Source organism: Pongo abelii, chromosome 7 (assembly GCF_028885655.2).
Source record: "Pongo abelii isolate AG06213 chromosome 7, NHGRI_mPonAbe1-v2.0_pri, whole genome shotgun sequence".
NCBI classification, from domain to species: domain Eukaryota; kingdom Metazoa; phylum Chordata; class Mammalia; order Primates; family Hominidae; genus Pongo; species Pongo abelii.
The window spans coordinates 8,120,311-8,134,426 of NC_071992.2; the positions used below are offsets into that span (position 1 = coordinate 8,120,311).

The 14,116-nt window shown below is 46.8% G+C and overlaps 1 protein-coding gene across 1 annotated transcript in view; it reads right to left on the bottom strand.

Moving 5' to 3' along the window:
- The window catches only part of LOC134761888 (chitobiosyldiphosphodolichol beta-mannosyltransferase-like), a 966,630-nt gene that overhangs the window by 236,666 nt on the left and 715,848 nt on the right, over positions 1-14,116 (bottom strand). The window lies entirely within an intron of this gene.

Sequence of the window (14,116 nt, forward strand, 5' to 3'; positions counted from 1 at the left end):
TGCCCGGCTAATTTTGTATTTTTAGTAGAGATGGGGTTTCTCCATGTTGGTCAGGCTGGTCTCGAACTCCTGACCTGAGGTGATCCACTCACCTCGGCCTCCCAAAGTGCTGGGATTACAGGCATGAGCCACTGTACCCGGACAAAAGTGTCCTCTTATAAGGACACTTGTCTTTAGATGTACAGCCTACCTAAAATACTCCAGGATAATCTCAAGATCCTTAACTTAATTACATGTGCAAAGACCCTTTTTCCAAATAATGCCACCTCCACAGATTCTAGGCACAGGATCTGGATATATCTTGTGCAAAGCTACCATTCAGCTCACTACACTAGAAAGAGGAAAAACAACGAAGTATCAAAAGGCGCAGAAGAAAGAACAGATGCAGCTTGTGTGGCAGTGGCCATCAAGGCAGGCTGGGCTAAAATTGTGTTAACTGTAACCCCAGATAGAACTCAAGTGTGGCCATCTACTCCCAGTTACTCACAGAGAACGTTTTTGTTTCTGACAGCAGAGTAAGAGAAGAGGTGGGAAGAGAGATAGCCATTCTCTGTTGGCCTAATTCCTAAGGAATCGTGCCTCTGCCTTCGGGTCATTCTCAAGTCTTGTTCAAGGATAAAATGATTTATTGATGGCCGTAATTAAAAAGCAATGCCAACAGAAGCAGCGTCAGCATTTTTCATTTGTACTTACACATGAGCGACAGCAGTTTAGGGAAACGGGTGCCTTCAGGTTCTGTTTTCTCCATCTAGAAAAGGGCTGCCTTCGTGGAATGCTGGTCCTGGGAAGAAGCCTCATTTCTATAGCAGGAATTGATACAGTTTTAAATTCCGATTGGTACACGGAGCTACCCGTCCTCATTTCAAGCACTTCTGGTTTGTTCTGGGTTCAGTGGGTGAGCAATGAGTAGAACTCTGGGGAGGAGGATTTGGAGCGAGCGTGGTTTTGATCCCCAGAGGGAGCTGTTTTTCCATCAATGTCTTGACTGTGATTCAGAATGGGCTTCTCCGCTCAAGATGGGACTACTGGGCTGATTTAAGGCAGGTGATTGACTTGATTTGGTGGCTACTTTTATACTAGCTGGTTAACGAGCTATTTTCTTCATTAGTTTCAGGCATGCGAGCTTAATGAAACATTGGACCTCCCAAATTACAAGGAAAATAAAGATATAGCTTATATGGTAGGTTCAAAAGAGTTAGTGAACAAACACAGTAGGGCCACAAATTATTGTTAAAGACATGAATGCATGAAAGTGTATCTATGTCCAAATGGACTCTCTGCAACCATACTGTTCCACATGAAAATTAGTAGATAGAAATTCAGCAAATGCTTGGACAGGGGATACTCTCAGAAGTATTCTGACTAAATAGCATGGTTTCTTTTCATATCACTAAAGTAATTTCTTCCCAAATTGACTCTGGACTAAATCTTATGATACCTACTTGATCCGATTGTACTTAGCCACCTGCAAATAAGGTAGGGACAGTGGTAAGAGGAGCTGTTGAACGAAATTAAACATTTGTTGAATGCCTACTGAAGATAAAGCCCTGTGCTTTGTGCCAGGGAGACTCCAGAATAAATGAGGCACAGACCTACTCTCAGGAAGCTTTTGCAAACTAATGGAGAAAACACATCTGCAGGCAATGACGTATGGTATAAGAGGAAATGGGGCCAGGTACGGTGACTCACACCTGTAATCCCAGCACTTTGGGAGGCCGAAGTAGGTGGATCACTTGGGGTCAGGAGTTCAAGACCAGCCTGGCCAACATGGCGAAACCCTGTCTCTACTAAAAATACAAACAAACAAAAAAAAATTAGCCAGGATTGATGGTGTGCACCTGTAATCCCAGCTACTTGGGAGGCTGAGGCACAAGAATCACTTAAACCCAGGAGTTGGAGACTGTAGTGAGCCGAGATGCCACCCCACTGCACTCCAGCCTAGAAGACACAGCGAGACTCTGTCAATAAAAAAAGGGAAATAAGATTGGTATTGAATGGGAAATCTAAGCAGGATGGAATGGCAGGAGAGCGCCCACTTGCCCAGATCCAATAACACTTTTGACAGCCATGACAATACTGCAGGGACACCCATTCCTCATGGTATCTGAAGTTCCATGAAGGCTTGAGTCTGGAGGCTGGTTCAGTCTTGACTTTAAGATCAGGGGATACAAGGAATGATTTTCATCTATCCCAAGCCAATATTCCAGCCAAAAATCTAGGTCTGAGACGATGAGAAAAACAAGCCATCAACCATGTCAGCCATTTCATCATCATCATCATCATCATCATCGTCATCAAAAACAAAAGACAGACTTGTTACCATCTTGTGTGCCTGGCTCTCATCTTAGTTCAAAATATAGAAGTAAATTCTATGGCTAGCGAACAATGACCAAAATAGCTCTCATCACTCTTGTCTGTCACCACGTAAGACGTGCCTTTTGCCTTCCACCGTGATTTCAAGACTTCTTCAGCCACATGGAACTGTGAGCCCATTAAACCTCTTTTTCTTTATAAATTACCCAGTCTTGAGTAATAAAATAGTGGTTTGTCCACAACATCAATGAACGATGCTGTCACTTGTTCCAAACACGTATCATTTAAGAAGTTTGAATAAAGAACAACCTAAAATAAATAAGCACTAAGTAAACTCAGGGCTACATAATCCCTGTGGTGAGGTAACTGACAGTGAGTATAACTGGGACAGTTTACTGTTAAATCACCTCTATTTACATGTCCCCAAGCAGTGAGATACTTCGTTTTAATCTTAAAAATCATGGTGCACATTTACTCCTGCCTTCCAACTGGGCTCTAACGTCACCTCCTCAGAGAAGCCCACTTTTCTGTTCTTCCACTCTGCTTTTTTCCAGCATTTAGTAGAGCATCAGTCACCATCCGTATCTGGGAACAATGATTGTAAGAAACAGAAACCCATTTGCATGAGCTGGAGGGAAAGGAGCACACCTTATCTCTAACAGGCAAACTCATGGGCACGAGAAACAAACGAGAGGCCGTGAGAGAATGGAAACTGCAGAAACCAAAATTCCTCTTTCCCGCTCTCAGAAGCCCATGGTCTCTTTTTTTTTTTTTTTTTTTTTGAGATGCAGTCTGGCTCTGTCACCCAGGCTGGAGTGCAATGGTGAGATCTCAGCTCACTGCAAGCTCCACCTCCCGGGGTTCACGCCATTCTCCCACCTCAGCCTCCCAATTAGCTGGGGCTACAGGCACCCACCACCACACCCAGCTAATTTTTGTATTTTTACTAAAGATGGGGTTTCACCGTGTGAGCCAGGATGGTCTCGATCTCCTGACCTCGTGATCCGACCATCCTGGCCTCCCAAAGTGCTGGGATTACATGCGAGAACCACCGCGTCCGGCAGCCCATGGTCTTTCTTATCAGCCCTGTGGACTTTCTTATCTCTGCTTCTCTCACTCACAACCAATTTTCCCTTTTTGCTGGTGGCCCTTCATGGCAGCCAGCAGAGCCCACCACCAGCTGATCAGTCAGTTACTGGATATCTTGGAGAGGGAGGGAGGGAGGGAGGGAGAGAGAGAGAATGACAATTGGGCTTCTGGCCAACCAATTGAGTATAGGGAGAGGAAGTACCATGGTACAAATATGGCACCAAGACCTGCTTTCCAGCATGGCCAGTGAGTAGGGAAATTGAGGGAAGGTACCTGCAAACACAGCAGACATCTCAGAACATGTTCTCTGTTCTTAGTTCTCTCTCCTGCCTTCTCCTAGATTGTAAATATCACAAGACAATCTAGGATAGTACCTGGCTCAAAATATTTGAGAAGGAGAAAAAGGAAGGCATTGGATCCAACTGTGGACTTCATGGTTTCCTAAATTCACTCTGCAAGTTTTTGGGTTTCTTGTTTTTTGAGACAGAGTCTCGCTCTGCTGCCCAGGCTGGAGTGCAATGGCATAATCTTGGCTCACTGCAACCTCCACCTCCCAGGTTCAAGCAAATCCCCTGCCTCAGCCTCCTGAGTAGCTGAGATTACAGGCACGCACAGCTACACCAGTTAATTTTTGTATTTTTAGTAGAGACGGGGGTGTCACCATGTTGGTCAGGCTGGTCTCGAACTCTTGACCTTGTGATCCACCTACCTCGGCTTCCCAAAGTGCTGGGATTACAGGTGTGAGCCACCACACCTGGCCGACTCTGCAAGTATTTAAGTGAATGAATGTCAGTCCCTGAGAATCAGAAGAAAGACATTAAATCTCCGTTAGGTTTAATCATGGTCAGCAGCTGTGGGGTGTCCTGGGTTTCGCATCAGTGGGATGAGGAACAAGCAGGTTCTCCAAGCCACCACGCAGGGAGGGGCGGTGTTAACTAGGCCAAAGATGATGGGTGGGGTACGTGCCTGGGTTTCAAACAGCTTATGCTAGTCCTAAAAACCGACGCTGAGGCAGAAACTGTATTAAGCAAATTGATGACACAATGGAGGGGGTCAAAAAGTTTAATATTGCTAAGAAGAATACAAATATTGATCATGCAATATGTTATGGTTATCACACCATCTCCTGCTACACGCCAGGTTCCCTTTACCATGAGATAGAAGAGATTTGTGGATCTGACTTAACCCTCCAAATTGTAAGGTTCCTGAGAGTGGGCTCATGACATTCATGTTTTATAAATGTGGCATAAAAGCTCACACTGGCTGCCATGTGGCCCAGTGTCAGTTTGATGCTGCATTCAAAGAACCATCATTCCAGCATCCAAGCATACTTAAAGACAACTGAAATGTTTACTGCCGTCCCTCAAGACAAACACCAAAGAAAAATTATTTTCAAAATGCATGGCAACACTTCTTAAAATCTTATTTTCCCATCTCTTTCTCTCTCTCTACCACATTCCCAGGATTTTCCCAGGAGCAAAACTAACATAAAGACCCAGGAGCAAAATGATTAATGACTTCACTATATCTGATTCTGATTTAGTTGGTTTAGCGTGGTGTCCGGGCATACGTATTTTTTAAAATCTTGCTGGGCACAGTGGCACATACCTGTAGTCTCAGCTACTCAGGAGGCTGAGGCAGAAGAATCACTTGAGCCTAGGAGTTTGGTTCCAACCTGGACAACATAGCAAGACCCTGTCTCTGAAGAAAAAAAAAGCAAAAACAAATCTCTTTCAGCTGCAGTCAGAGTTGATAACTAGTTGATCAAATAATTGTGGTAGCCATCCTTCACAATGGACCTTAATATTCCCACCTCATGGTATTATTCACTGTGGAATCTGTCTTAGCTAGTCCTCAATCGGGTCTGGTATCCAGGCCCCACCTTGAGAGGCTTGTCCCACCTCCTACCCCACATATGGTTTTACACTTACTTTCAAGACTGACCTAAAAATGTAAAATGTACTTGTTTTCACCTTGTTTCCAATGAAACAACTATTCTAAACATTCATTTAGGATGGTTATGGAAATTTGAACACTGGCTACATATTAGAAGATATTTGCTTCAAAATAACCCAGGTTGGTAATGAGATGATGGTGGCTGAGGCTGGTGATAGGCACAGAAGCCTTCATTATCAAATAGAAACAAGTGGAAAAAACAGAATTTTTCCATAATAAAAATGTAAGGTAAACACGAAAATGTGTTGAGTGCATAAAAAGAATCTATGGCCTCACAGGCATTAGCTTATAATTTGAACATCAAAAATAAAAGTGATGGCCAGGTGCAGTGGCTGATGCCTGTAATCCCAGCACTTTGGGAGACTGAGGTGGGTGGATCACTTGAGCCAAGGAATTTGAGACCAGCCTGAGCAACATAGTGAGACCCCCATCTCTAAAATAAATAAATATAAATAAAAGTGACTAGAATTGATTATAGAGCATCAACTCGATTTGAGTCTATAAAGATTGCTGGTGGAGGGGAACAATGGGGAGAAGGAGAAAGAGAATATATTAGTGACCTAGATTATTTTCCTTAGTTTTGAGAGAATCTTCAGGTCTCCTGGGTCTTCTAGCCCAGTACTTATTTTTATTTTTTATTTATTTATTTATTTATTTTTTTTTTAGGTGGAGTCTCACTCTGCCACCAGACTGGAGTGCAGTGGTGCAATCTTGGGATACTGCAACTTCCACCTCCCAGGTTCAATCTATTCTCCTGTTACAGGTACCTGCCACTTCACCCAGATAATTTTTATTTTTATTTTTTGAGACAGAGTCTGGCTCTGTTGCCCAGGCTGGAGTGCAGTGGTGCAATCTCGGCTCACTGCAAACTCCACCTCCCAGGTTCATGCCATTCTCCTCCCTCAGCCTCCCGAGTAGTTGGGACTACAGGCACCTGCCACCACGTCCGGCTAATTTTTTTGTATTTTTAGTAGAGACAGCGTTTCACTGTGTTAGCCAGGATGGTCTCGATCTCCTGACCCCGTAATCTGCCCGCCTCAGCCTCCCAAAGTACTGAGATTACAGGCACGAGCCACTGTGCCCGGCCGCACCCAGCTAATTCTTGTATTTTTTGTAGAGATGGTGTTTCACCATGTTGATACAGGCTGGTCTCGAACTCCTGACCTCAGGTGATCCGACTGCCTTGGCATCCCAAAATACAAGGATTACAGGCATTAGCCACCACACCCTGCCTATTTTCCTTAGTTTTCAGAGAACCTTTGTGTCCCCTGGGTGTTCTAGCCCAGTATATCTCAAACTTTGCTGCACCGAGGACATTGTTGAAATGCAGGTTCTCATCTGGGAGGCTCAGTGGGCCAGCAAATCTGCATTGGTTTAGGAAGCTCACACTGAGTATCAAGCTTCAGTGAGGACCAGGCATACCCCTGCCTGCCAACCCCCTCTCAGCTGGACTTAACTCTGGCTCTTTCCTGCCAGGGTTCTTCCCCTCAAAATAGCAGCTATTTTCAAAAAGTCTCTTGGAAAAAAAGCCCTGTTTTAAAATTGGGGTGCTCAGGATTGGCCATCTGCTCACCATGGGGTTTTAAGACCTTTGCCCAGACCCCTGCAACCAACTTAGAACTGACATCTTTACTTTTGAAGGCCCTACTCCACACCATATTAAATTCATTAAAATCAACCCCCATTACAGGCATATCTCAGGCATCATGCCCTCAGAACGGAGTTGCAGCTGATCACTTGACAATGTTGTAAAGCATTAAACATGCATTCATTTCAGCCTTGCAGTTTTCACATTTAGAAGCCAATTGTCTTAGGTCTAAAGCATTCATGTAGAAGCATTTTTATGGGCCCCAGACACTACGCTTCCCAGCCTTAATGGCCTCTGCAATGCTGGTTCCTACTGCCCCACCCCTGGGTTCTGGCCGGCTAGCCCATGCCACCTCATTGCTCCCCCGTTCAAGTGTGCCTTAGATGTGTGGTTTCCAAACTCATCTACACTTTAGGGTCACCTGGGATTTTCTTTAAATCTTCCAAAACCCAGGCCACACCCAAGAACAATTAAACCTCAACTTCTGGAATGGGACATAGCATCCGTTTTTTGTTTTGTTTTGTTTTTGAGACAGGGCCTCGCTCTGTTACCCAGGCTGGAGTGCAGTGGCACAATCATAGCTCATTACAGCCTCCAACTCTCGGGCTCAAGAAACCCTCCAACTTCAACCTCCACGGTAGCTGGGATCACAGGTGGGCACCACCACGCCTGGCTAATTTTTAAATTTTTTATAGAGACAGTATCTCCCTATGTTCTCCAGGCTGGTCTCAAACTCCTGGGCTCAAGTGATACTCCCGCCTCAGCCTCCCAAACTGCTGGGATTAAAGGCATGAGCCACCATGCCTGGACATCAGCATCTGTATTTTTTGAAGCACAGACGAGTTTGGGAACTACCGCCCTAGACTGAGCTCGGTTTCCTAGCCCTGTCTGACTGTAGGATTCTGCTGGGCTGCTTCTGAAAACAGAGCTCCCAGGCTCCTTCCCAGGTAATTCTGATTCATTAGGTCTGGGGTGGGCCCCGGAATGTGCATTTTTTATGAGATCCCTCTGGGTGAATCAGGCTAAAGCCAGTTTTGGATCTGAGACCTTGGAGATCATTCCCCAGCTTCCCTCCTAACCCAGTTCCCAGCTTGGCCCACCTCACCCAGGCTGTGTCACATCTGACTTCACAGATTACACCTGAGAGGGAAGCCCCAGCCATCACAATGTGAGAACATTTTACAATCACGAGGATATGCCAAATACATTTTAAAACTCATTCAGGATTAGCGTTCACTTCAAACTTGACAGACTCTGAGAATGGGCTGGCCACGTGCTGTGCACAACCCTTAGTGCTCTTCTGTGACTAATATTTGGATAATTGATTGTTGGAAGCTCAGGAAGCCTCTCTCTCTCAGAGGGGTCGAAGTTAACTTCTTTATTTCTGAGGTAGGGAAGAAAATGAGGATGTTCTGCCTTTTGCTAGACTGAATACCGTCCTCCAAAAATTCACATTCACCAGGAATCCCAGAATGAGACCTTATTAGAAAATAGGGGCAGGGCATGGTGGCTCATGCTTGTAATCTTAGCACCTTGGGAGGCTGAGGCAGGATGATCACTTGAGGTCAGGTGTTCGAGACCAGCCTGGCTAGCATGACAAAACCCTGTCTCTACTAAAAACACAAAAATTAGCTAGGCAAGGTGGTGTGCACCTGTAATCCCAGCTACTTCGGAGGCTGAGGCTGAATAATTACTTGAACCCAGGAGGCAGATTTCCAGTGAGCTAAGATTGTGTCACTGAACTCCAGCCTGGGCAACAGAGCAAGACTCCATCTCAAAAAAAAGAAAAGAAAATAGGGTCACTGCAGATCTAATTACAAAGAGGTCATATTGGAATAGCGTGGACCTTAAATCGAGTAATAATGGCATCCCCATGGGAAGAGAAGAAGAGACAGAGACACACAGGGGAGAAGGCCACATGAGAATGAAGGAAGAGAATGGAATGATGTGGCCACAAGCCAAGGATTGCCAGCAACCACCAGAAGCCAGAAGAGGCAAGGAAGAATTCATTCCTAGAGCCTTCAGAGGGAGCACGGCCCTGCCTGTTTCAGACATTAGGCTTCTGGAACTGGAGAGAATGACTTTCTGTTGTCCTGAGCCACCCATTTGGGGAACTTTGTTAGAACAGTCACAGCCAGGTCATGTGCTCCTGAATGCATCTCAGGCATTAATAAGCACTGTCTTGGCCAGTCAGGGTGGCTGATCCCTGTAATCCAAGAACTTTGGGAGGCTGAGGTGGGTAGATCACCTGAGGTCAGGAGTTCGAGACCAGCCTGACCAACATGGAGAAACCCCATCTCTACTAAAAATACAAAAATTAGCTGGTCGTGGTGTTGTGCACCTGTAATCCCAGCTACTTGGGAGGCTGAGGCAAGAGAATCACTTGAACCCTGGAGGCAGAGGTTGCAATGAGCCGAGATTGTGCCATTGCACTCCAGCTTGGGCAACAAGAGCGAAACTCCATCTCAAAAAATATAATAAGTACTGTCTTGACAATGGTCATCAAAAATATTTGATTAAGGGTTAGCAGGAAAGCCTGACCCTTTCACAGACGGACGGAAGGGCCAAAAGAAAATAGATCGTTTGCACTAGGGCAAGAAGGATAAGAATTCTATGGAAAAAACAGAGGGATTTGTTTAGTGAGCGCTGCGGAGAGGCATTTGTTTTCTTGCTTAAAAAAGAAACACAGGTTGGGTGCGGTGGCTCAAGACTTAATCCCAGCACTCTGGGAGGCCAAGGTGGGTGGATCACCTAAGGTCAGGAGTTCGAGACCAGCCTGACCAACACTGTGAAACCCCATCTCTACTAAAAAGACAAAAATAAAAGAAAGAAAGAAATTAGCCAGGCATGGTGGCAAGCGCCTGTAATCCCAGCTACTCGGGTGGCTGAGGCAGAGAGTCACTTGAACCTGGGAGGCAGAGGTTGCTGTAAGCCAAGATGGCATCATTGCACTCCAGCCTAGGCAACAAGAGTGAAACTCTGTCTCAAACAAAAAAAAGAAAGAGAGAAAAAAAAGTACTTTGAAGTCCACTCAGTAGAGATTAAAAATACATTCCCATTGCACAGTGCATCTGGAATCTTTTCTAAACTTTTGTTGCACATGATCTAATTTGATCTTCATAGCAACTCCCTGAGGTGGATAGGGCAGGCCTTTCTGAACACCTATTTTCTAGTTTGCATTAAAAGAACGGAATTGACTGGGACCAGTGGCTCATGCCTATAATCCCAACACTTTGTGATACAGAAGGGAAGTGCTCAGAAGGGAAGAATGTGGTCCCTTTAAATGATATGGAAGTGAGGAAGGGAAGTACTGGGTAGAGGAGGGTGTGGTCCCTGGCTAAGGCTCCATCCCAGGGCTTGTGCCTACAGACCTAGGTGAGGACAGGCATTTTTTTTTTCTGCCCATGTGTTGCATTTCCCAAGACCACCCTGGCTGCCACACCCCCATTCTGTGCCTATAAAAACCCGGAGACCCTAGCAAGCAGACACACAGGCAGGTGGACTTAGAGAGGAGCACATCAGCAGAGGAACACAAGGGTGCTGGACATCAAGAGGAATGCACCAATGGGCACCGGCACACCACAGGCCACTGACTGGCAGAAAAACACAGAGTTTGGCTGGGACAGTTGGAGAAGAGTCAGGCCACTCGCCCGACTCCAGGGGTAAACCATCTCCCTTCTGGCTCCCCCATCTGCTGAAAGATACTTCCACTCAATAAAACCTTGCACTCTCACGCCTGTAATCCCAGCACTTTGGGAGGCCGAGGTGGGCAGATCACGAGGTCAGGAGATCCAGACCATCCTGGCTAACACAGTGAAACCCCATCTCTACTAAAAATACAAAAAAATTAGCCGGGCATGGTGGTAGGCGCCTGTAGTCCCAGCTACTCGGGAGGCTGAGGCAGGAGAATGGCGTGAACCTGGGAGGCGGAGCTTGCAGTGAGCTGAGATCACACCACTTCCGGTACACCAAGGCAAGAACTCCGGGACAAAGAGAGCCCTCTGTCCTTGCAATAAGGCAGGGGTCTAATTGAGCCGACTAACACAAGCTACCTACAGATGGCTAAACTAAAAGAGCACCCTGTAACACAGGCCCACTGGGGCTTCAACTATAAACATTCACCCCTGGACACTGCCATGGGACTCCCTGCCTGTCTGTATGCTCTCCTAGAGGTTTGAGCGGTGGGGCACTGAAGAAGCGAATCATACCCACATTGCATGCCCTTCGAGGGGGACAACAGAACTTTTCCCATTTCATCTGAGAGACCAAGGCAGGAGGATCGCTTGAGCCAATGAGTTTGAGACCAGCCTGCACAACATAGCAAGACCCCATCTCTACAAAAAAAATAAGTAAACAAAAAAAAAACATTAAAAATTAGCCAGCTGTGGTGGCACACACCTGTAGTCTCAGCTACTCAGGAGGCTGATGTGGAAGAATTGCTTGAGCCCAGGAGGTTGAGGCTGCAGTGAGCCAAGATTGAACCGCTGCACTCCAGCCTGAGCGACAGAGTGATACCCTGTTTTGACAACAACAAAAAGAATGGAACAAAATAACTTCTCAAATAGCTAGCAGAGGCAGATCTGGTTCTCAAATGCAGGTTTTCCAGGTTTCAATTCTTGTTTCTAGCAGTATTATGGAGAAACATGATCACTAATACATGAAGGAGAGGAGGTTTCAAGTTCTGATGAAAAGATGGTGAAGAGAGGAGTTAGTTGACTAGGAGTGACTAGGAATGGGAAGAAAATGCATGACACTACTTAGAGGAAAGAAGAAAAATAAGCATAGAGGTGACTGAGCAGACAGAAAGGACTTGGAAGAAGCGTGTTTGGCCCTGTCTCTGCATTTTTTCCCCTGCATTAGTAACTTCCCTGATGACTTGGATGAATCCTCTCTTCCAGGGCACCCAGCGTTCCCTTTCTGTCCACTTCTCCTTTCCCGGGGCCCATACAGTCTGGGAAAGCATGCTCTGCCAGCTTCTCATATCTTTCCTTCCTTAATCAGCCCCTAGCATCTCTAGATAACCCATATACACCTGGAGTTACACATGTCCCAGTCTTTGCACTGCAGTGAATTCAAAGAAAGGTAGACTCTAGCTGCGTGCAGGGGCTCACACCTGTAATCCCAGCACTTTGGGAGACAGAGGTGGGCAGATCAGCTGAGGTCAGGAATTTGAGACCAGCCTGGCCAACATGTTAAAACCCTGTCTCTACTAAAAATACAAAAATGGCCCAGCATGGTGGCTCACGCCTGTAATCCCAGTTACTCGGGAGGCTGAGGCAGGAGAATCGCTTGAACCCGGGAGGTGGAGGTTGCAGTGAACCGAGATCTCACCATTGCACTCCAGCCTGGGCAACAAGAGAGCGAAACTCCGTCTCAAAAAAAAAAAAAAAAAAAAAAGATTTCTTCTGTGTGCATGGCTCAGCTCTGTGGTCCGCTAGCGTCCATCCTCAATCTGCTTCCAATCTATGGAATCAGGAAAGACTGAACCAACCTAGATTTATTAATATTTTAGTATAACATAATACATTGTTACTTACGATGGCATTGACCGTAAATGCCCTTTTGCTCCTTGGAGGAAAGGCAATTAATAGCTATTATGTGAGTTAATAAAATAAGCCCAGAATTTATGAGTGTAACTAACCTGTTCCCATTGGTTTTCCTTGTCTCCCGCAGGCAGATTGCTGATCAAAACAGCAAAAGCAAAGCAGTGCCCCTGGCCCAGTTCTGAAGCCAACCTTCCTTAACCACTCAGACCCATCCCTAGTTAGGACTCGCTGTGGATTCTCAGGTGACTCCATCTCAGGATAGAGGGACTGAGAGGGGGTATGCAACATCTCAAACCCAGAAACCGTTGATTCTGTCTAAAAACACAGCAATAACCACATCCCACCCTGTTGATTTAAATGAAAGTGTTTGGGAGAATAAAAGATGAACTTTTTTTTCTTTGTCAGATCTTGCCCTCATTTGGTTCCGGTGGGGAACAACAGCTATGAGAGAACAAGTGTATTCAATTAGAATTAATTCCCCTCTCTTATTCTCATAGCTGAGCAGGGCTCAAGTGCCTCTCATCTGAAAGAGGTAATAAGATTTAATCTGTCTCCTCATCTACCTTCTGCAAGTACACTTAAAAAATTAGCTCTTGGGACTCTTCCAAACGGAGTTTTATGAGGCATTTGCTAAGGTAAACGTTTTAGACTTTGAACACAGTTCAGATTTCAGGGGAAGTACTGAAATCTGAACTGTGTTGCTAACTGCCCTGCCTTTCAACTCAAGACAAAATAACTTTGAACTAAAATAATTATATTTTTATTGTTTTCCACTCTGTCCCCAAGTCTATATCACCACCACCCCTAATCCCACCCCGCAGGAGCTAACTCCTCCTTCCTGTCCCTGCAAGATCAAAACTCCTCCTGGAAGCCCCGCTAGCTCTGTCTGCTCGCCTTCGTGGCAGATATCGCTATTGTACTTTTATACTCATTTGTGTGATAAGTACTTCAATGTCCACTTCTTCCACGAGCCCCTGAGCCCCTGAGCCCCTGGAGGGACAGGGGGACAGAGGGAAAGCTCCCTCCTGTCGGGCCCCAGACGGGTGGCGCTGATGGAGAGGCGGCTAGGATAAGGCCTCCAAGACCTAAGCGCCCACCCGTAAGGCCCCTGCCAAAAAGACCTTCCTGAAGGCGGAAGAACTGCGAGAGTGCCTACTTTGGCCCAAGGCCTGACCCGAGGATCCCAGGGACCCTTGCCGTAACCGGCCCCGCCTCCCGGGCCCCAAACCCGGACTCGGCCCCGCCCAAAGCTCCGGCTCCTAGGGCCCGCCCCTGGCCCCGCCTCGGCCGACCGTGGCCTCGCTCCTGGGCCTGCCTCAAACCCTCCGCAGGTAACGCCTCCCGAACGTGAGCCACACTCCGATCCTCTCCTCAAACACCTCCCCGTTTCCCACACCCTGGACCCCTCGCTCCGTCCCGGCCCCGCCCCAAGCCCAGCTCCGTCTCGGTCCCTGAGCCCAGCCCCGACCCACCTCCCAGTCCCTGAGTCCCTCCCGACACTGGCCCCTCCTTAAGCTCCGCCTCCCAGGGCCCGAGCAGCGCCTGGCCATACCCCACGGCCCGCCTCCTGAGCGTAGCCCGCAGCCCGGACTCGGCCCCGCCTCCCGGATCCTGGGCCCCTCCC